This window comes from Cryptomeria japonica, chromosome 9, assembly GCF_030272615.1.
Source record: "Cryptomeria japonica chromosome 9, Sugi_1.0, whole genome shotgun sequence".
Classification (NCBI taxonomy): domain Eukaryota; kingdom Viridiplantae; phylum Streptophyta; class Pinopsida; order Cupressales; family Cupressaceae; genus Cryptomeria; species Cryptomeria japonica.
In genome coordinates, this window is record NC_081413.1 from 323,879,867 (window position 1) to 323,904,292 (window position 24,426).

Below are 24,426 nucleotides of genomic sequence, written 5' to 3' on the forward strand. Positions count from 1 at the left end.
ACCAAGCCTATGCTTGGACCTCCAAAAAAATGACTAAGGTAAAACGACATCAAATTCTACCTTGGCCTAATTTTTTGAGGGCCTTTTTGATCGAATTTTTTGACAAAACGAAAACCCATTAGAGTTTTCACCATCTTGATTTAAAAAATGTGAATTTCATATGATAAGATTATTTTTATTATTTTTGTATTATTTATTAATCAAAAGTGAACCTAAACCTAAAATACCAAGGTTCACTAAAACTTTAATAACTTTTTTGTTTTTAAGATTTTAGAAAAATAAATTATATGGCATCGATATACATACAATTCTTTTGAATATTTAAAAAAAGAAAATTGAAAAATATAAAATTTTAATCAAATTATGGAGGTCGTACACCCGATGATTTGAAAATATACTTTATTGTCAGTTAAAAATTAATAAAAAAAATATATTCAATAAAAAAATAAGAAAAAATATTCTCATCAATATTTGGTGTCTTAGGTATCGTTTCCCAGAAGGATTTGCAAAAATTCATTTATTTGCATAAAAAAGGGGTGGTTGTACGCATGTGTGGTAGGGTCTTGAAACAGACATTTTGAAAAAATGGTTTTTAAACATTTCTACTAAAAAGTGATTTCTACCATGTAGGTATTAAAATAAATTACATATTTGAAAAGTAGACTCCGAGCACTACATTTTCTATTACTAAAGTTTTCCGAGATTCAATCTCTAAGTGCATCAAATTTTGACATCAATCGATAGAAAATTTGAAAAACGGATAAAACATTTCCACGTTTTGCCCAAAAGTGGGACTCAACTTCTTGCAGCCACCCCTTTGATGATCCCAGATCCTCCAGTGTACAATGAATATAAGCTCTCACATCTGTTGGCATTGTGTTGTCATTGTTGTCAACCGGTATAAGGTGTTACTGATATCATTAGCATTGATGTCAACTAGTGAACAAGAGATTGTTGGCATCAGAATTTGATGACAACTGAAATAGAAGATGGATTAGTAAGGGAGAAGAGTTGATGTGTTGTCATTGGTGACAACCAGGTGACCATCTTCATGGAGAAGGAATAACTGACATGTACCAGTATGATTGATGGGCAGTAATGTGACCACTTTAGAAAAGGGCTGTTGATATGGTGTTGCATACAACCGAGATGAAGAGATTACATGATGAGCATTGGTCATGCTGAAGTTGCATAATACTGTTTGGGACACCAGAGGAGAAGTAGAAGTATGAGCAGGCTAGCAAATCACTAGTGATGACATATGTCATGTAGATGATGTATCCTCACCTCAGTAAAGTCATACTTGTACCAGCAGAATGATTCCCTAAGATAGGTGGGTGATTGAATGCAGAGACCAGTTGTACAAGTGAAAGATGAGGAAGCCTCCTGAATATGAGATCAGAAATGCACACTAGATATGCAAGGTGTGCTACCAGGATAGTGAAGGAAGAATGAGGAGTTGAGATGGTGTGTTTGTCATCTTGAAAAACCAGATAAGAGTAGAACCGGTTTAATGGAGAAGAATGTTGGTGTGTCTGCAGGAATAGACATGGAATACCGGGATACTGAAGGAAGGTTGATGTAGAACAGTTGGTGTGTGATGACTTGGTATCATCAATATGTCTTACCGACAAGAAGGAAAGTATGTTGCTCACTGGCAGACACATTTGTCAGATTCTGCATTGGTGATTGTTGACATGTTATGTCAATTGGTGAAACATTAGAAAAGACAAGGAAGATAAGGCTCTCACCTGATGAAGATGGTGTCTGTTGAAGATTGATGACATGGTGTCATCAAGAGGTTTTACCAGTATGAATGCCCATCGGTAATATGTACAAGGTGCAGGTGCAGAAGACTCCCACGTGATGAGAATGTGCATGTTTTGGATTGACATGTCTGAAGATCGATTTGAGTGCTCCACCGATAATTCAAGATAGTGCATACATGGTGAGGTAACCGATAGAGTGTGAGACACCAACAGAGCAGTGAAGTGTAGACACAAGGGTTACACCGACAGATTAGAAAAATTCATGACAAGAAGGACAACCGAGAAGGTGGTTAGTGCCGATAGGGTTGGTGAATTGGTATGGGTGTACCAGTTATGTGTGTGGCCGGTGACCAAGCTAAACCGACAGAGTAATGTGATAAGGAGGATACTGATTGTGATGCCATGCGAAGATGAGGTGGCGAATGTGCAGAGGACAGTGATGTCTGGTGTCAAAGAGGTAGTTGTGATTGGTCGAACATTAATGGTGACTGCAAAGCTCGAGGTCGAGTTGCAGAGTTGTGTGGCTTGAGATCCAGGACAGATGATTGTGGGGATCGGAGTAGGCGAAGAAAATAGTTGGGCCATTTATGGCTATTGACTGAGCAAAGCTGACAGATTGATTACATGTTTCTGAAAAAGGAAGGCATGTTTTGAAAGACACGATAATGGTGGAGATGTGCAGATAGTCATCTCAGAGTTGTGATCTGATCAGATCTGATTGGATTCGATGTGCCTCCTGATCAGTGGAGAAAACCCTAACGTACCAAGTTTGAATTGATTCTTGTTGGGAAGTCTGGGCTATAAATGTGCAAGCAAAGGACATTGTGAAGTGTCGCTGAAGAAGAGAAGATAGTGTTGCTGCGAAGTGACTAAGTGTTATTTCTGCATGTGAGAGCAAGTCAGCAAGGTGCTCAACAAGTATCTGAGAAGAGAGTAAGAGTGAGGGAGAACCTGGTTGAAGTGTTCAACCGGTAGAAGAGAAGAACCTGTAGTGTCCATACCGATATAATAGAGGTGAAGGAAGCTGTAGAGTAGACATACATAGAGCCGCCAGAGTGTAGTACCTGTTGTTCACCAAATCTGGTTAACCCAAGTACACCTGCAATCTTTCTATGAAATGGCCAATTTCAGTCTACGAAACACATAAGGGCTTGGACAACATAACATAGGACCCTAATTGATCCTCCTGCACTTTAGGTTTTGCTAGACCTAGGGGGACACCCTTTTGATGCATTAAATACAACGATTACAGACACATAATTGCATCAACAATAAGCAAATAGATCATTCCACAAACTCACCAAATTTAGAAACACATTATAGATTGGCTAAATCTATGTAAACCACAGATGAGAAAGAGATTGGAATGAAAGAACACAACCCCTAAACACAAAGGGAAATAGAAAGTATTTGCCAGTATTTAGTGGGAAGAGATCTGAATCAACATGTCAACATTTGAAAATATTTTTAGATATGATGGGAGAATTTGAAATCTGTCAAGAAGATGTGTGTATGAAGTTACTTGTTCAATCATTGAAAGAGGATGCAAGGGATTGGTTCTCCTTTTTGCCAGTAGATTCTATTCCCTCATGGGAAGAATTAGTTGCATCTTTTCTTGAGCAATTTGCTGAGAGAATAAATTTTAATGATGCACTGAGGAAATTGATGGAGATCAGAATTGAGGAAGGTGAATTAGTGCTAGCCTTCAATGTCAGATTCTCCAAAGCATTGGTTGAGATCCCACAAGGGTATAAACTAAATGACAAAATGTCCTTAGTGATTTATTTGGATGCCTTTGGAAGTAAGATGAGTTACAGGTTGAGGGATAAAGAGCCAAAGACATTACATTAGGCAATTGTGACAGCCATGGACATAGAGAAAAATTTGAAATATGGCATTCCTAAAAAGACTTGTATCCACCAATGTCTGCTGTCATAGTGTATGCAATGCTGCAACTAAATGTGAAGTGAGAAGTAATGCTCAGATTTTTGGTGTTCATACTTGTGCTGGCAACCATGACAATTTCATTCCCAATGAAAATCAGAGTTGTTTTGTGCAAACAATGGTTGATCCTCGCTTAAATATTGATAATGTAAATTGTGTTGAAGGCGAGATTAAAGTATTTTCAGATTTCACTTCTTATAATCATGTTGATGATCTTTCTAATTTGAAAGTTATGCACAAAGTTAATTCAGAAAATTGTAATGGTATGTATGATTGCATCGAAAATGTAGCACACATTGATGAATAAATTTTTAAAGAATGTTACATGGAACAGCAAAGTGCAATGCAACTCCATAAGATTGCAGAACCTAGGCAAGCTCTTGAAGATGTGGATAAGAAAGTTCAAATGTTGGAGAGCCTTAGAGTTGTTAATGAAGACCTTCTGCAATATGGTGAAGAAGATTCTTCGAAAAAGGACTGTGAACTGAATGCTTGTACACTTGATGAGCAACATGCTGATCTAAGAGATGGTTTTATGACATAAATTTTTAGTGAACATGCTGAAAACTCATCAGATGAAGTAAATGGCAGCGATATCCATCTTTGTTCTTTGACTGATGACGAGTGTTCTATTGGTAAAGAAGATCAATTGTGGCAAGATAAATATGATTATCTTGATTTTCAGAATGATGGTCATAGAATGAAAATTTATGGTTGTGAAACATGGAACACTGAGGATAGTTCCATCCTAGTTTCAATTTCTTCTTTGTCTGATGAAGATGATTATGATGATATGGCAGATGGTATTTTTAGCAATTTTTCTAATGTTCTATTCAATATTGACATGGACACAGACCAACCACTTCATTGTCATAATGTTCATAAGGGGATTTTCCATTTGATTTCTAACCCTTTCTATGAAGAAATAATTGGTCAACCAGATGTTGTGAATGATGAACCAGTCCACAATGTTGATACCATTCCATGTAGTAGTGACATGTTTCATGATGAAGATAAGAGGCATGGGTTGTGTGATGATTACTTTAGACCACAAATGGAAGTTTTTCAGGTGGATATAAGTCTGAATGAGAAAGACTTAGTTGAGAATTTGCTTCAGCTAGAGGTATGCCTCCTTTTCCATGAATGTCATATTGAGAATGCAGAGGTTTTGAGCTTGATGAACAAGGATAGTAAGGAGTGTGATCAACATAGTGAAGTACCACATCCGGATTGTAATATTTATGTTCCTTGTTTGTATCAATCAGTAAGTAATGCCCCTCATTCTTTGAATTTAAATGGTAATAAGGCATGTGCTGATAAGAACTACAATAGTGAGATTGAATGCTTTATTTTTGAAGTTCAGCATGATGATGCGCTTGCAAATGATAGAATTGATTGGGATAGTGAAAGGTATGGCAGTTTGTGGGAGGGCCTCTATTGTGATTTGTCTCATGATTTTACTTGTGTTGAAGTAATGTGTGACTATAAAGTTCAAAATCAGACAAAGGCATGTACACCAGTTGTTTCAGCAGTATGATGGTTGTTAGGTCCCAGAGACAACGTAGAGGGGGGGGGGGGGGTGAATCAGTTGTCTAATAAATTCAAACCAAAAACTAATTAACCAACTTAATGCTTAATGCCGGTAAACCAGTTAAGTATGCCGATAGACAGTGTTAACAGTAAATCACTATATCGGTAAGGATTAATGCATGAAACATAAACATAAAGTCATCCACAACACATGACACCAATATTTGTGCGTGGAAACCCTGTAAGGGGAAAAACTACGGTGGGAAACCTTACCCACAATCAAATGATACTACTACAGATAGTAAGTGTACAAAAGGGGTCTGCACATGCAGAAAGGCCAACAACCTAGAGCTCACTGCTCAATCACAAATGGGAGTCACACTGACTACAGTTGGATGGTTAAATCCAATAAGAATGTACTGCACAAAATAGCATCTTCATATGCTAGATTCAGTACTGGTGTAAGGCTGATATGCTTCTACAAAAACCTAACTTCACCTTCAAATGATGTCTTCGTGTATGCCTCTGCTTGATCTCACATATACCTTCACTTAAATCTTTTTCGCCTTCCCCACTTGATCTTTACAAATAAGATCTTACATTTATACCATACCCTAAGACCAATTTTAGTAGGCCGACTCTACAAGATATTGCAATAAAAACATTTTACAAATAATATAATATCCGATGCAGTAACCGATTAAACATGTCGACTTAATGCATTTACAACAATAATAAATCATCTCCATAGCGTGCCATGCTGATCTGGAAAAGATAAACCTGCTGGTGTAACCCTAGATAACCTGGACCTATTTGCTGGTAAAAGAAAATATGCAAATATGAATATACCAATGATTATTACTTCAAAATAAAGTGTCCACACGATGTCTTCGACATTACCAAGTGTCTTCCATGTCATTCCAGGTATCGGTGAACAATATATCCTGCCGGTGAATCATATACCAGTAACTGTTGCACAAATTACTGCTTGTCGGTGAATGTTGCTGGATCTCCAAAGTAGGTGTATTCAGTAGGTGTTGACATCAATGACAAAACCATACCAAAATACCAACAATAAGGTTTGATTATAATGATTATGCTTAGTTGTTATTGGAAGGTGCCTTTGTTTGGATCATGATATCAAGAGATGAAAATCAAATTTTTGACAGAGGTAAATGTTGAGGAAAGTGGAGTAGTTATAATCAGTTGTAAGTATGTTTGTATCTCTTGTACAGTTGCTTTGCTTTCAATTATGTATTTTTCAATAAAACGCCCTGTTGTTTGGGTAGAATAAGGAGCCCTCAGTTTTTGAGAAGAGAAAGGAAGAGAAGAGTGATCCATTTTTTGGGTGGTTTGCTTAACCATAGATTCTAGATTCTTTTGTTGATCTAGAAATCAACCATCCCCAGTCAGAGCCACTATTGGGACTCATTAAATTTGAGTCAAGTTTTGAGGCCCAATTCAAATTTTTGTTTTGTATTTCCAAACGAGTCAGTTTGAATGGCCTAGTTTGAGAGAGGGTAAAATGGAGCCAGTTGATTTTCAAAGGGTAAGGCTTGAGAAACATGTCCTACACCTTTCATTTGGCCTATTAAGTGATGTGCAACTTTCAGAATTCAATTTGGATGAGTTTATCAGGTACCCATTTCGAGGGGTGAGCTTAAAGTGTATTTTAGGCACAAATGCAGATTTTACTAAGTAGCCTACTTTGAGTGCTTACATCTTTTGCCCTGTTGATTATCATGAAGAATTTGAAAATAGATTGAATTGTATGCATAAATGTGAGTTAGCTTGCAAAATTTCAAGATCTTATGAATCCATTTGCTCAGTTTTCAAAGATCGAACTGTTTGCAATTTGAATGTTTTGACAAGTCGTTGTTTCAGGACCTAGTCGGAAACTTGTTTCGCATAAGTGTAAAAGTTGCCTCAGTGAGTGTTATGCCACAATGTTTGTCCCGGGCAATTGTTGGTATAAATGATGAGTTATGTTTCAAATTTCAAGCCTCTGCCAATCCGTTTGATCGGTTTTCGAAAGGGTCTATTGAGCCATCTATTTCAGGGATCCGTACTTTTGTTGCCGCATCAGTTAAAGTAGCCATTTTCATGAGCGTGCCATTTGCACCCAGTCAAAATTTTGGTTGAACTGAGAATTCTATGTTTTAATATGTACTTCAAGGTACCTGTGTTTCAAATTTGATGGCCTACAAAGGTCATTTGATATGTTTAAGAAAGGCATCATGTGTTGCCAGAACATTGACTTTATCAGGTCCACAGTGTCGACAAAGCCAGTTGGGCATTTTTGGAAATTAATATCTCTTCACTCGGGACTCATCTTGAGAAACCGTTTGGTAGAATTCATGCTTGTATATCAGAGTACACGCTTGTCAGATGGCAAGGTCTAGAAAGGTGTTTTGACCACTTTGACAATTACGTCTTTGTGATTAAATGCGAAAATGTGGCGTAAGTGCCTGAAAGTCGCGAAACTTAGTCTAATGATCCGAAAATGGTGCCGATCGTTTCCAGAGGTAAGTTTAAGATTCCTAAAGCATTTTAGGGGTCAGTTGCATGAAAACGATTTTTTTTTTAGTTGGACCCACTTTGGGGCCGAACCTGGTTCATGCCCGTTCATTATTTTTAATGACATAATGCTCAATCCTCCTGGCAAATGGCGTGGGATGGACAAGAGTTTAGAAGTTCCAGCAAATTGATTTGCCAGTCCACTTTATCAATTTGATGTTAATTATGGGTATAATTAAAATGCGCAACTCTTATTGACATTGGTATTAAGCATTCCCAGTTTCCAGATTGGAGAGGTAGCATTGAAATAAGAGGCAATGTGCAGCAAATGGCCATTCTTCTCCCTCTGCGCTAGATTGGAGGGGGTTTTCTTTGAAACTTCCAAACAAATACCATGGCAAAGTTAATTGCAGTCCTCTCCTTCTCTCACGTGGCATGTTTGAAGCCACATAAATTTTAAAGAAATTCAATCAGCAAATGGATACCAGTGAGGGCAGCGTTAAAGTTTTGAGGAACTAAACAAATGCAAACAAATTGCTAGCATCTTCTCCTTCCCCACGTGAAAGACAGATGGTAGATGGCGTTGAAGTTAACAACAGTGAAATGTAAAGGAAATGCAGATTTGGCATATTAATGCCAGTCCACGCCCCCACATTTTTTCCTCATCCTTCCATGCTGGACGTGGTGTTTGGTAAAAGGATGGCAGAAGACTTCAAGCTGAATGTGGAGTTTGGGAAGCATAAAACCAACAACAAGTAGAACATGGCAGATTACGTGGGTTATGAAAGTCTCCAATCAAATGCAAAACCCTCCCTGCTGTTTGTGGCATGGAGAGGGCATTAAAACATGTTTTATCAAATGCAAGCAATGCTCACGTGGTTTTGGCAGAGGCTGAAACTTTATGCAAATGCAATTGGCATGGTGCCAAATTTCCCTGTCCAGCGTGGTAAATGAAATAGACAAATGCAACAACAGGTGTATAAGCTGCTCCAATAGGTTAATGAAACTTCAAATCAAATTGATATTCAAAAATGCAGTCACAGACAAAAGCGTTAATCCCACATTGACTGGGAGGTGTACTTTTTAATGTTTATAAGTAAGTCCCCACACTAGTAATATGTCAAAGCCTCAAGGCTTTTGACACAAGGTGCTATGGGCGCCCAAGGCGAACCCCATGCGCGTGGGCGCGGATCCCTAGGCGACCGAGGAGGTTGACTGAGCAGCGACAAGTGGACCCTATGCAGGCACGGTTCTCGAGGTAGGCAAATTTTGCAGAGGAAGACCAACTTAACTGGTGAGCAAGTTGTAGGAGATCGACGACTGGTGTGACTTTGCGAAGGAGAGATGCAAGCTAGTTAAGGTCTGCGAAATGGCGAAAAGCTCAGCGAAGGGAGTTAAAGATCGAGCAATTCTGGAAAGATCCAATGACTCACGTGGTTTTGGAGACCGAAGATGCTCTCCGGTTAGCCATTGCGAAATGGAAAAAGCCAGGTGGCAGGTCCAGTTGACGGTGTAGCAGGCAGGTCCCGTCTCGGTGGCGCACAAGTGGTAGACACATGGCGATGATGTGGCAACGAGCAAGCAACTTGGTGGCAAACATGTGGTGGATGGATGACAGGTCATCTGAGGTGGCGCCTTGGGGATCCCATCGACCAATCAGAGGATGCCACGTGGCAAGGCGTCAGGGCATAATCAACCCAAAAATCAAAGTTAAATCAAAGTTATTTAAATAGTTTCAACTATGTTAAAAATTCAAAAATTTAAATGATGGAGGCATAAAAATGAATTAATTCGCTCAGAGGCTTATTTTTGGCCAAAATATGAAGTATTATATATTGTTGGAAAGCTCTTGAGATGATGAATGCAATTATGGAGTTAGTTTCAACAAATATGAGATATTTTGAGAGTATTTTCCACGGGAATGAAGAAGAAATTTTTGCAGTAAGGGACAAAGGAGACACTTGGCAATTTTGGTTGCAAACCTAATCTTTTCCCTCTTCCTTCTTATTCCAATTTTCTACTCATTGTAAGGGTTCTAGAAATTTGGGGAGTGGCTCCATTTTTTCATGGTTTCCATTTCTGAGTTCTCTTCAATATTGTATAGGGCAGGGTTTTTCTTTTGTGTAATAGAGTACTTTCTTGCTGTAGATGTTTTGCTGCAGGTTCTTGTGTATGTAAGGCATGCACAAATTCACACAGAATTTGTCTCTAAATGTATATCTCTTTGTTATAAATTGAAGCCTCAAGCAGGCTGAAGTTTGTCAATTTCAAGGAGATTGTTGTGGTTGTTTGTAGGAATTCTTCAAGGAAGAATTTAAATTCTATAATAGATCATAGATAATGGGATATATATTTTTAGATTTGATGATTTTATGAGTGAGCTGAGTAATGCATTTTTGTAAGGCATTAATGTAGGGATATTTAATGATGAAGGTGGATTTGTAGTACATGCTTTCATTTACAGTTTGATATATGACTTTGTTGCCTTTAGATAAGGCACTGGTCTTGCAAGTTTGGGGATGTTTTCAGATCAAACATATTAAAAGATAAATCTATTTCCCTTTATGTTTAGGGGTTAATGTTCTATCCTTCCAAAGCTCTATTTCACTTATTAATTGTATAAGATCTAGCCCATTTGTACGTGTTACCTAATTTGGTGAGCTTGTGGAATGGTCTATCTGCTTATTGTTGATGCAGTCATATGTTTTTTATTGTTGTATTTAATGCATCAAAAGGGTGTCCCCCCTAGGTCTAGTAGAACCTGAAGTGCAGGAGGATCAATTAGGGTCCTATGTTATGTTGTCCAAGCCTTGATGTGTTTCATAGACTGAAATTGGCCATTTCATAGAAGGATTGCAGATGTACTTGGGTTTATCACTTTTGGTGAACAACAAAAATGGCGACTCTGCTGGGGACCTGAATAGAAATTGCATAATTTCATCCAGTTAGTCAGTCCATTGAGAATGCACAGAGTTGAAAATGTCTTTTATGGTTGAGGGATTTAGTATTATGTTCTGAGGTTGTAATGGTATTGTCTGCTATCAGAGAAAGTTTCTTGTGAAGAATTAGAGAAAATATACATTGTTGAGAGTTGTAAGAAGTTCTTACATCTATTTATAAATTCTCCCCAATGTCATAATTGGGTGGCGACTCTAGTCTTTGTACCAGTGCTTGTAGGGAGTTTTTATTCCAAGAGTTTCACGAGATTAGTAGATAATCTGATGAGTCATATTAAGATGTAGATGATTTAATTAGCAGATTCACAGACATGGTGCTTTCATCATAAAAGTTTTATAGAAAAGTGTAGTAAAAGATTTCAGTTCATACATAAGTCTGATGTATTTTCTAGATTTATGTGTTAAGCAACCTGGAGTGAATTGGTTGTAGCAAGATTGAAGGAGGAAATAGAGATTTAAATTTGTGTTGAATGGTATTTTGCTGTTCAAAATATCCTCTGTGCAAGAGGTGTCAACTTTGTGATAAAAGACCATGCTGAAAGTGGAAGTTAATCTTCAGATCTACAAGTTTTATACAGCTGCAAATCTCTAGGTATTTTCAAAGGTTTCAAATGCAAAACAATTTGTTCTGAAAATTTGAATTAGTAAAATAGTTTTCCCATTTAGTGAACAACACTAGTAAAGAGGGAAAGAGAGGATTTCAAAGTCCATTTGCATATCTATTCTGTTGTAATATCTAGAGTATATGTTCTTCTGTTATAGTATGCAAATTTGGGAAATATTTGTGTTAAGCAATGTTATGAATAGATCAGTATGATGATATGTGCTTGAGAGTTTCATTATTCTACACAAGGTTGCATAATCATTTGTGGGAGTAAGAAGAAATGAGTGGTGAAGTTTTTCAGCCTTGTGTATTTTCACATATGACCATGCCTAGTGAAGTGTCACAACTGTATAATACGGGAAGTTTCATCATGAACCATTATCTTGCTCTAAGCTTTGAAGGTATTCTGAGTTACCCAAACCCCATACCCACAAAAATTAGAAAGTATTTGCCAATATTTAGTGGGAAGAGATCTGAATCAGCATGTCAACATTTGAAAATATTTTTAGATTTGATGGGAGAATTTGAAATCTGGCAAGAAGATGTGTGTATGAAGTTACTTGTTCAATCATTGAAAGAGGATGCAAGGGATTGGTTCTCCTTTTTGCCAGTAGATTCTATTCTCTCATGGGAAGAATTAGTTGCATCTTTTCTTGAGCAATTTGCTGAGAGAATAAATTTTAATGATGCACTGAGGAAATTGATGGAGATTAGAATTGAGGAAGGTGAATTAATGCCAGCCTTCAATGTCAGATTCTCCAAAGCATTGGTTGAGATCCCATAAGGGTATAAACTAAATGACGAAATGTCCTTAGTGATTTATTTGGATGCCTTTGGAAGTAAGATGAGTTACAGGTTGAGGGATAAAGAGCCAAAGACATTACATTAGGCAATTGTGACAGCCATGGACATAGAGAAAAATTTGAAATATGGCATTCCTAAAAGACTTGTATCCACCAGTGTCTGTTGTCATACTGTATGTAATGCTGCAACTAAGTGTGAAGAGAAGTAATGCTCAGATTTTTGGTGTTCATACTTGTGCTGGCAACCTTGACAATTCCATTCCCAATAAAAATTAGAGTTGTTTGGTGCAAACAATGGTTGATCCTCGCTTAAATATTGATAATGTCAATTGTGTTGAAGATGAGGTTAAAGTATTTTTAGATTTCACTTCTTATAATCATGTTGATGATCTTTCTAATTTGAAAGTTATGCACAAAGTTAATTCAGAAAATTGTAATGGTATGTATGATTGCACTGAAAATGTAGCACACATTGATGAACAAATTTTTAAAGAATGTCACATGGAACAACAAAGTGCAATGCAACTCCATAAGATTGCAGAACTTAGGCAAGCTCTTGAAGATGTGGATAAGAAAGTTCAAATGTTGGAGAGCCTTAGAGTTGTTAATGAAGACCTTCTACAATATGGTGAAGAGGATTCTTCAGAAAAGGACTGTGAACTGAATGCTTGTACACTTGATGAACAACATGCTGATCTAACAGATGGTTTTATGATAGAATTTTTTAGTGAACATGCTGAAAACTCATCAGATGAAGTAAATGGCAGCGATATTCATCTTTGTTCTTTGGCTGATGACGAGTGTTCTATTGGTAAAGAAGATCAATCGTGGCAAGATAAATATGATTATCTTGATTTTCAGAATGATGGTCATAGGATGAAAATTTGTGGTTGTGAAACATGGAACACTGAGGATAGTTCCAGCCTAGTTTCAATTTCTTCTTTGTCTGATGAAAATGATTATGATGATATGGCGGATGGTATTTTTAGCAATTTTATAATGTTCTATTCAATGTTGACATGGACACGGACCAACCACTTCATTGTCATAATTTTCATAAGGGGATTTTCCATTTGATTTCTAACCCTTTGTATGAAGAAATAAATGATCAGCCAGATGTTGTGAACGATGAACCAGTCCACAATGATGATACCATTCCATGTAGCAGTGACATGTTTCATGATGAAGATAAGAGGCATGGGTTGTGTGATAATTACTTCAGACTACAAATGGAAGTTTTTCAGGTGAATATAAGTTTGAATGAGAAAGACTTAGCTGAGGATTTGCTTCAGCCAGAGGTATGCCTCCTTTTCCATGAATGGGATATTGAGAATGTAGAGGTTTTGAGCTTGATGAACAAGGATAGTAAGGAGTGTGATCAGCATAGTGAAGTACCACATCCAGATTGTAATATTTATGCTCCTTGTTTGTGTCAATCAGTAAGTAATGCCCCTCATTCTTTGAATTTAAATGATAATAAGGCATGTGCTGATAAGAACTACAATAGTGAGATTGAATGCTTTTTTTTTTTAAGTTCAACATGATGATGCCCTTGCAAATGATAGAATTGATTGGGATAGTGAAAGGTATGGCAGTTTGTGGGAGGGCCTCTATTGTGATTTGTCTCATGATTTTACTTGTGTTGAAGTAATGTGTGACTATAAAGTTCAAAATCAGACAAAAGGCATGTATACGAGCTGTTTCAGCAATATGATGGTAAGGTTTGATTATAATGATTATGCTCAGTTGTTGCTGGAAGGTGCCCTTGTTTGGATCATGATATCAAGAGATGAAAATCAGATTTTTGACAGAGGTAATTGTTGAGGAAAGTGGGGCAGTTATAATCAGTTGTAAGTATGTTTGTATCTCTTGTACAGTCGTTTTGCTTTTAGTTGTGTGGTTTTCAATAAAGTGCCCTACTGTTTGGGTAGAATAAGGAGCCCTCAGTTTTCGAGAAGAGAAAGGAAGAGAAGAGTGATCCGTTTTTTGGGTGGTCTGCTTAACCATAGATTCTAGATTCTTGTGTTGATCTAGCAATCAACCATCCCCAGTCAGAGCCACTATTGGGACTCATTAAATTTGAGTCAAGTTTTAAAGCCCAATTCAAATTTTTGTTTTGCATTTCCAAATTATGAGTCAGTTTGAATGGCCTAGTTTGAGAGAGGGTAAAATGGAGCAGGTTGATTTTCAAAGGGTAAGGTTCGAGAAACATGTCCTGCACCTTTCATTTGGCCTATTCAGTGATGTGAAACTTTTAGAATTCAATTTGGATGAGTTTATCAGGTACCCATTTCAAGGGGTGAGCTGAAGTGCATTTTAGCCATAAATGCAGATTTTACTAAGTAGCCTACTTTGAGTGCTTACATATTTTGCCTTGTTGATTGTCATGAATAATTTCAAAATGAATTGAATTGTATGCATACATGTGAGTTAGCCTGAAAAATTTCAAGTTCTTATGAATCCATTTGCTCAGTTTTCAAAGCTCAAATTGTTTGGAGCTTGAATGTTTTGACAAGTCCCTGTTTCAGGACCTAGTCGGAGCTCTATTTTGCATAAGTGTAAAAGTTGCCTTAGTGAGTGTTATGCCAGAATATTTGTTCTGGGCTATTGTTGGTATAAATGATGATTCATGTTTCAAATTTCAAGCCTCTGCCAATCCGTTTGATCGGTTTTCAAAAGGGTCTATTGAGCCATCTATTTCAGGGATCCGTACTTTTGTTGCCGCATTAGTTAAAGTAGCCATTTTCATGAGCGCGCCATTTGCACCCAATCAAACTTTTGGTCGAACTAAGACTTCTAAGTTTTAATATGTACTTCAAGGTACCTGTGTTTCAAATTTTAGGGCCTACGGAGGTCGTTTGATATGTTTAAGAAAGGCATCATGTGTTGCCAGAACATTGACTTCATCAGGTTTGCAGTGTCGACAAAGCCAGTTGGGCATTTTCAAAAATTAATATCTCTTCACTCGGGACTTGTCTTGAGAAACCATTTGGTAGAATTCATGCTTGTATATCAGAGTACACGTCTGTTAGTTGGCAAGGTCCAGAAAGGTGTTTTGACCACTTTGACAATTACGTCTTCGCGATTACATGCAAAAATGTGGCGTAAGTGCCTGAAAGTCGTGAAACTCAGTCTAATGATCCGAAAATGGTGCCGATCATGCCGATCATTTCCAGAGGTAATTTTAAGATTCCTAAAGCATTTTAGAGGTCAGTTGCATAAAAACAAAATTTTCTTTAGTTGGACCCACTTTGGGGCTCGACCTCGCTCATGCCTGTTCATTATTTTTAATGACATAATGCTCAATCCTCCTGGCAAATGGCATGGGATGGATTAGAAATTTCAGAAAATTGATTTGCCAGTCCACTTTAGCAATTTGATGTTAATTATGTGTATAATTAAAATATGCAACTCTTATTGACATTGGTATAAAGCATTCCTAGTTTCTAGATTGGAGAGGTAGCATTGAAATAAGAGGCAATGTGCACCAAATGGCCATTCTTCTCCCTCTGCGCCAGATTGGAGGGGGTTTTCTTTGAAACTTCCAAACAAATAACATGGCAAAGTTAATTGCAGTACCCTCCTTCTCTCACGTGGCATGTTTGAAGCCACATAAATTTTAAAGAAATTCAATCAGCAAATGGATACCAGTGAGGGCAGCGTTAAAGTTTTGAGGAACTAAACAAATGCAAACAAATTCCTAGCATCTTCTCCTTCCCCATGTGAAAGACAGATGGTAGATGGCGTTGAAGTTAACAACAGTGAAATGTAAAGGAAATGCAGATTTGGCAAATGAATGCCAATCCACTCCCCCACGTTTTTTCCTCATCCTTCCATGCTGGACGTGGTGTTTGGTAAAAGGATGGCATAAGACTTCAAGCTGAATGTAGAGTTTGGGAAGCATAAAACCAGCAACAAGTAGAACATGGCAGATTACGTGGGTTATGAAAGTCTCCAATCAAATGCAAAACCCTCCCTGCTGTGCGTGGCATGGAGAGGGCATTAAAACATGTTTTATCAAATGCAAGCAATGCTCACGTGGTTTTGGCAGAGGCTAAAACTTTATGCAAATGCAATTGGCATGGTGCCAAATTCCCCTCTTCAGCATGGTAAATGAAATAGACAAATGCAACAACAGGTGTATAAGCTAATCCAACAGGTTAATGAAACTTCAAATCAAATTGCAGATAGCATGGCTATTGGGAGGCAATAAATTTTAAAACAAATGCAACCAGGTGCCATTAAAACTCAGAAAAGATATTCAAAAATGCAGTCACAGGCAAAAACGTTAATCCCACATTGACTCGGAGGTGTACTTTTTTTTAATGTTTATAAGCAAGTCCTTACACTAGTAATATGTCAAAGCCTCAAGGCTTTTGACACAAGGTGCTATGGGCGCCCAAGGCAGACCCCACGCTCATGGGTGCGGATCCCAAGGTAACTGAGGAGGCTGACTGAGCCACGACAAGTGGACCCCACACAGGCACGGTTCTCAAGGTGAACAAATTTTATAGAGGAAGGCCGACTTAACTGGTGAGCAAGTTTCAAGAGATCGATGGCTGGTGTGACTTCTCGAAGGAGAGATGCAAGCCAGTTAAGGTCCGCGAAATGGCGAAAAGCTCAATGAAGGGAGTTAAAGATCGAGCAAGTCCGGAAAGATCCAACGGCTCGCACGATTTCAGAGACCGAAGATGCTCGCCGGTTAGCCATTGAGAAATGGCGAAAGCCAGGTGGCAGGTCCAGTTGATGGTCCAGCAGGCGGGTCCCGTCCCGGTGGTGCACAGGTGGCAGACACATGGCGATGACGTGGCAACGAGCAAGCAACTTGCTGGCGGACACGTGGCAGATGGATGCGAGGTCATCCAAGGTTGCACCCAATGGATCCCATCGACCAATCAGAAGTTGCCACGTGGCAAGGTGTCAGGGCATAATCAACCCAAAAATCAAAGTTAAATCAAAGTTATTTAAATAGTTTCAACTATGTTAAAAATTCAAAAATTTAGATGATGGAGGCATAAAAATGAATTAATTCACTCAAAGGCTTATTTTTGGCCAAAATATGAAGTATTATATATTGCCGGAAAGCTCTTGAGATGAGGAATGTAGTTATGGAGTTAGTTTCAATAGATATTGGATATTTAAAGAGAAGTTTCCATGGGAATGAAGGAGATATTTTTGCAGTTAGGGACAAAGGAGACACTTGGCAATTTCGGTATCCGACCTAATCTTTTCCCTCTTCCTTCTTATTCCAATTTTCTTCTCATTGTAAGGGTTCTAGAAATTTGGGGAGTGGCTCCATTTTTTCATGGTTTCCATTTCTGAGTTCTCTTCAATATTGTATAGGGCAGGGTTTTCCTTTTGAGTAATAGAGTACTTTCTTGCTGTAGATGTTTTGCTGCAGGTTCTTGTGTATGTAAGGCATGCACAAATTCACACAGAATTTGTCTCTAAATGTATATCTCTTTGTTATAAATTGAAGCCTCAAGTAGGCTGAAGTTTGTCAATTTCAAGGAGATTGTTGTGGTTGTTTGTAGGCATTCTTCAAGGAAGAATTTAAATTCTGTAATAGATCATAGATAATGGGATATATATATTTTAAGATCTGATGATTTTTTGAGTGAGCTGAGTAATGCATTTTTGTAAGGCATTAATGTAGGGATATTTAATGATGAAGGTGGATTTGTAGTACATGCTTTCATTTACAGTTTGATATATGACTCTGTTGCCTTTGGATAAGGTACTAGTCTTGCAAGTTAGGGGATGTTTTCAGATCAAACATATTAAAAGATAAATCTATTTCCCTTTATGTTTAGGGGTTAATGTTCTATCCTTCCAAAGCTCTATTTCACTTATTAATTGTATAAGATCCAACCCATTTGTACATGTTAACCTAATTTGGTGAGCTTGTGGAATGGTCTATTTGCTTATTGTTGATGCAGTCATATGTTTGTGATTGTTGTATTTAATGCATCAAAAGGGTGTCCTCCCCTAGGTGTAGCAGAACCTGAAGTGTAGGAGGATCAATTAGGGTCCTATGTTATGTTGTCCAAGCCCTGATGTGTTTCATAGACTGAAATTGGCCATTTCATAGAAGGATTGTAGGTGTACTTGGGTTTATCACTTTTGGTGAACAACAGTACCGGTGAAGAGCAGATCAGAAGAGAGGTGAACTGGTAGAGTTTACCGGCAAGCAAAGCAGCAGATGAGAGCAACAAAAGAGTAATTCCGTGTAGCAGAGAAGGTATCTCACCGACAGAGTAAGGTATATGAAATGGTTGCAAGATTCACTTGTAACAAGATAACTACTTTTGTAATTGAAGTTTTTATTGTGGACACTGAGTTGTAGCTCGGTGCAGGGGTTGTATCTCCTTTGGGTTGTAGCCCATAAATAAGTTAGTGGTTGGTGCTCTAAATCAGGGGTTGGTGCCCTAAACATTGTAACAGTGTTTTCATTGTGAGGCTGGATTGGAGCAATAGTCTCCAGCAACATTGCTCACCGAGGTTTTTCCCATCTTGGGTTTTCCTCGTTTGTATTAGTGTTATGTGATGTTCCTTTGTGTGAATGCATTTGTGTTCAGCCTCCTCTCTAACCGGTAAGTCTACATTCAGCTGGATATGTTAATCGGTATGCTCACATAGGATAGTTAATGGGAAAAGATTGAGAACCACTGATTCACTCCCCTCTTAGTGGTGCATTGTGTCTAACAATTGATATCAAGGCCTAGGTTCCCCGTTAGACGAGGCTTCTCTAGCTTGGGTAGATTCTAGCTTAAGGACACAATGGTTTGTTTAATGTCAATCCCTGCTCCAATGTTTGATGGTTTAAACTATGCTATTTGGGGTTGTAGAATGGAGGTCTACCTGTCCTCCCTAGGTTATAATGTCTAGATGGCATTTATTAATGGTCTCCCTAGAAATGTCTGTCGTCCCACTGGCACTGAAGAAGAAAGAAGATGTATATGCAACGAAGAAGCCATGAAGTCTATATTTGGTGGACTCAACGGTGATGTTCTCTCATGGGTGGATAAGTACAAAACAACAAAGAGTCTATGGGTTAGACTAAAGAAGCTTTATGGAAATGAGCCATGCACTGTTGAATCGGATTGTGGAAGCATGAAGGACAACAATGAAGACACGTGTGGAAGTGTTGACAATAGATCAATCAGCTATTGCAGTTTTGATGAAGAGGAAACTCATCTCTTCATGGCACAAGAGACAAAAAGTGATGCACACACATCAGAGTGTGACAAGGCAGACATATCCCATCAGCAAGATGTGTTTGGGAGTGATGATGAAGATGAAGCCAAAAGTAGATCTTGAAAGTGAACTAGTTAGTGCACTAGATGAGCTATAAAGTGTTAGAAAGGACTTTAAGAATTACAAAGATTCGGTTCAAGATGAATGTAGTCGGTTGAGAATATGCCTTGAAGAATCAAATAAAAATATCCTCATATTGACATCTCAACTTGAAGAGGCAAAAGGATTGACTGGTGAGTTGAAATCAGTCTTTGATGATAAGGAGAGAAGATGTGAGGATCTCCAGCTAGAAGTGGAAACAAAGGACAAAGAGTGTCTGAAGCTGAAAGAAGAAATGAAGAGCATCAGGAAGGACCTTGAGAAATGTCAAAATGAGCTCAAGATAAGGATCCGGTATGATGGCAGTGCTGAGGCCTTGGACAAAATGTTAAGTAAACAAAAATATTTTGAGGATACTGGAGGATTAGGATGTATTGTCGGTGAATGCTCTACAAGCAAGGAGACCTCCCACAAAGACATTCAATTTGTCTCCTCAAATGTAAATGGCAAAAGCCAAACCTTCATAGTCAAAGATACCTCAAGAAAGAAGGTTGACTTGACTTCAACCGGTGAAAACATGAAGAGGAAAGTTGGTGCTGCATGGAGATACAATGAAGATCTGAAAGTAAATGGAAGGATGAGGGAAGACAATGTTACCGGTAGCATGTATAAGAGAAGACCCCCTACTGGTAGAAGACAAAGAAATGGCGCTACCACCAAGTCAAGACAAGCATGGCAGGAGAAGACATCAGATGGAAGATCTGCAGAAAATGGGCAACCCTGGATCCATTCCCGAAGAAGCAGAAATAGAGAGGCAAAACTAGTAAAATCACCTCATGTTTGGTAGATCAAATATGTAAGTAATAAGACATCTTTCTCTGGTTATTGCTTTGTATGTAAAGGATTTGGTCATAGGGTAGATGAATGTAAAATGAGGCCTACAAATAGACAGGGTGTTTCTCCTAGGAATAACATGTTAGATTGCAAGAGAAGAAATGCATATGGGCATAAGGTGTCAGAATGTAGAAACATGCATATGCCCACCCCTGACTATGCTATCAAGAATCCATGCACTGCTCCTAAAAATGTAAACATTGTATGCTACAACTGTAATGGATTAGACCATAGAAGTTATGATTGCAGGAGGAATAGCTCACAGTCCTATGGCAACTGGAGGATCAATCATGCTCAGTATGAGAGCTATTATAGGGGACATGAGAAGCATAGATCAGATTGGAACAAGAGGAGAAATGTTCTTACATAATCAAGGAATTCAAGGAAACCGGTAACTAGCCAAAATGGCATGATCAAAAAAGGAAGAGCTAACCGGTATGTTAGAAGGTTACCCAATCATGAGGTTGAGATGGATGTTGTGTGCTACTATGGCACTACTTCCGACTGTAATATATAATCCAAAAGTGTAAGGATCAATTTGCAGGAGAAGAAGAAACCTGCTCCCCGGACTGAAAAGGGGAAGAAAAGTGAGACCAAGCAGACATGGAGGAAGAAGCAGGAAAATAAGACCATGGACTGACATTGTGCATTAAATGCACAAGTGTTATCTTCTATGACTTAAAGGAGGTGCAAGAATCAGGGGGAGTTACATATTGACTAGACTGTTCACCCCTTAGTTGAATGTGGATAAGGAGATGAACAAGCTATTGTCAGTAAGAGGAAGAAAATATGAGGGCAATATGTGTAGTTACCCTGACTACTCATAGAAAATGGTTTACTGCTACAGAAGAAATGAATAGTAGCAGAGGAAATTGGAACTGAGAAATAAAGGTAGAAAGGAAAGTGTCTTGGTAGAGATAAGAGACCAGTATGAGTAGCATGTTACCGACACAGATGTTAATCAGTACTCCAATATATGTATGTCAATAAATTGAGGGGTCGTTGCAGTAACTTTGATAAGCTGGGTTGGATATGTGACCTGCAGTTGGCATTGTGGTCATGATGGTAAATGTCAGAGGTATTGAGGTGAGTATCATTTTAGAATCTGACAGATGAGAAATGAAGACCAGAGATCTGTGGTTTAGGGGGAATTCAGAGCTACATCCTCAGATTGATATCAGATATACTAAGCACAGAAGTTGATCAAGCAGATGCTCAAAGAAGGAGAGAGACCCGTGTCAGCTGTTAAGGGTTGTTTGGTACCTGAGCTTTCCATCTCAAGTGCAGATGACTGAGATGATATTGTACATAATATTCAAAGGGCAAGTTGGACCCGGTAACAAGGGGAGAAAGATTCCTGTCAGTGCTCAGTAGATACAAGGAGGAATGTTATCCTGACAGTGCCCTTTGCCAAGTAACCGGATACTACATGTGTTGACATCAATGCCAAAGGGGGAGATTGTTGGCATTGTGTTGTCATTGATGTCAACCGGTATAGGGTGTTACCCGTATCACTAACATTGATGTCAACTAGTGAACAAGAGATTGTTGGCATCAAAATTTGATGACAACCGAAATAGAAGATGGACCGGTAAGGGAGAAGAGTTGATGTGTTGTCATTGGTGACAACCAGGTGACCATCTTGATACAGAAGGAAGAACCGACATGTACCCATATGATTGATGGGAAGTAATGTGACCACTTTGGAAAAGGGTTTTTGATATTGTGTTGCATACAACTGGGATGAAGAGATTACATGATGAACATTGGCCAAGTTGAAGTGGCAGAATACTGTTTGGTACACCAGAGGAGAAGTAGAAGTATAAGTAGGCTAGCAAATTGCTAGTGATGACATATGTCATGTGGATGATGTAGCCTTACCTCAGTAAATTCATACTTGTACCAGCAAAATGATTCCCTAAGATAGGTAGGTGATTGAATGCAGATACCAGTTGTACAAGTGAAAGATGAGGAAGCCTCCAGAATATGAGATCAGAAATGCACACTAGATATGCAAGGTGTGCTACCAAGACAGTGAAGGAAGAATGAGGAGTTGAGATGGTGTGTTTGTCATCTTGACAAACCATATGAGAGTAGAATTGGTTTAATGGAGAAGAATGTTGGTGTGTCTATAGGAATAGACATGGAATACCGGTATACTAAAGGAAGGTTGATGCAGAACAGTTGGAGTGTGATGACTTGGTGTCATCAATGTGTCTCACCGGCAAGAAGGAAAGTATGTTGCCCACTGGCAGACACATTTGTCAGATTCTGCATTGGTGATTGTTGACATGTTATGTCAACTGGTGAAACATCAAAAAAGAGACAAGGAAGATAAGGCTCTCACTTGATGAAGATGGTGTTAGTTGAAGATTGATGACATGGTGTCATCAAGAGGTTTTACTAGTATGAATGCCCAATGATAATATGGACAAGGTACAGGTGCAGAAGACTCCCATGTGATGAGAATGTCCATGTTTTGGATTGACATATCTGAAGACCAGTTTGAGTACTCCACCGATAGTTCAGCACAGTGGAGACATGGTGAGGTAACTGATAGAGTGTGAGACATGGGCAGAGCGATGAAGTGCAGACACAAGGGTTACACTGACAGATTAGAAAAGGTCATGACAAGAAGGACAACCAGGAAGGTGGTTAGTACTGGTAGGGTTGGTGAACCAATATGGGCCTACCGGTTATGTGTGTGGTTGATGACCAAGCTAAACCAATAGAGTAATGTGATAAGGAGGATACCGACTGTGATGCCACACGGAGCTGAGGTGGTGAATGTGTAGAGGACAGTGATGTCTGGTGTCAAAGAGGTAGTTGTGATTGGTTCAACATTAATGGTGAATGCAAAGCTTGAGGTAGAGTTGCAGAGTTGTGTGGCTCGAGATCCAGGAAAAACTGATTGTGGGGATAAAAGTAGGCAAAGAAAACAACTAGACATTTTATGGCTATTGATTGAGAAAAGCCAATAGATTGATTGCAGGTTGCTGAAAAAGGAAGGCGTGTTTTGGAAGACACGATGATGGCAGAGATGTGTAGGCAGTCATCTAAGAGTTGGGATCTGATCATATCTAATTGGATTTGATGTGTGTCGTGATTAGTGGAGAAAACCCTAATGTACCAAGTTTGAATTGGTTCTTGGCTGGAAGTTTGGGCTATAAATGTGCAAGAAAAAGACATTGTGAAGTACCATTGAAGAAGAGCAGATAGTGCTGCTGCGAAGTGACTAAGTGTTATTTATGCATGTGAGAGAAAGTCATCCAAGTGATAAATGAGTATCTGAGAAGAGAGTGAGAGTGAGGGAGAACCTGGTTGAAGTGTTCAATTGGTAGAAGAGAAGAATTGTTAGTGTCCATACTGACAGAAAATAGGTGAAGGAAGTTGTAGAGTAGATAGACATAGAGTTGACAATGTAGTACCGGTGAAGAGAAGATCAGAAGAGAGGTGAACCGATAGATTTTATTGACAAGTAAAGAAACAGATGAGAGAAACATAAGAGTGAGTCTGTGTAGAAGAGAAGGTATCTCACTGGTAGAGTAAGGTATATGAAATGGTTGCAAGATTCACTTGTAACAAGTAACTACTTTTGTAATTAAAGTTTTTAGTGTGGACATTGAGTTGTAGCTCGGTGCAGGGGTTGTAGCCCATAAATAAGTTAGGGGTTGGTGCTCCTTGGGTTGGTGCCCTAAATTAGGGGTTGGTGCTCATTGGGTTGGCTCCCTAAACATTGTAACAGTGTTTTCATTGTGAGGCTGGATTGGAGCAGTAGTCTCCAGCAACATTGCTCACCGAGGTTTTTCCCATCTTGGGTTTTCCTTGTATATATTGGTGTTATGTGATGTTCCTTTGTGTGAATGCATTTGTGTTTAGTCTCCTCTCTAACTGATAAGTCTACATTCAACTAGATATGTTAATTGGTGTGCTCACATAGGATAGTTAATGGGAAATGATTGAGAACCACTGATTCACCCCCTTCTCAGTGGTGCATTGTGTCTAACAACATCTTCCACATAGAGAACTCCATCAGGAACCCTAGAAAATGTGTCGATGGAGTCATCAACCTTTGCAATTTGAGGGCATTGCTTAAATTCTAGATGTGGATG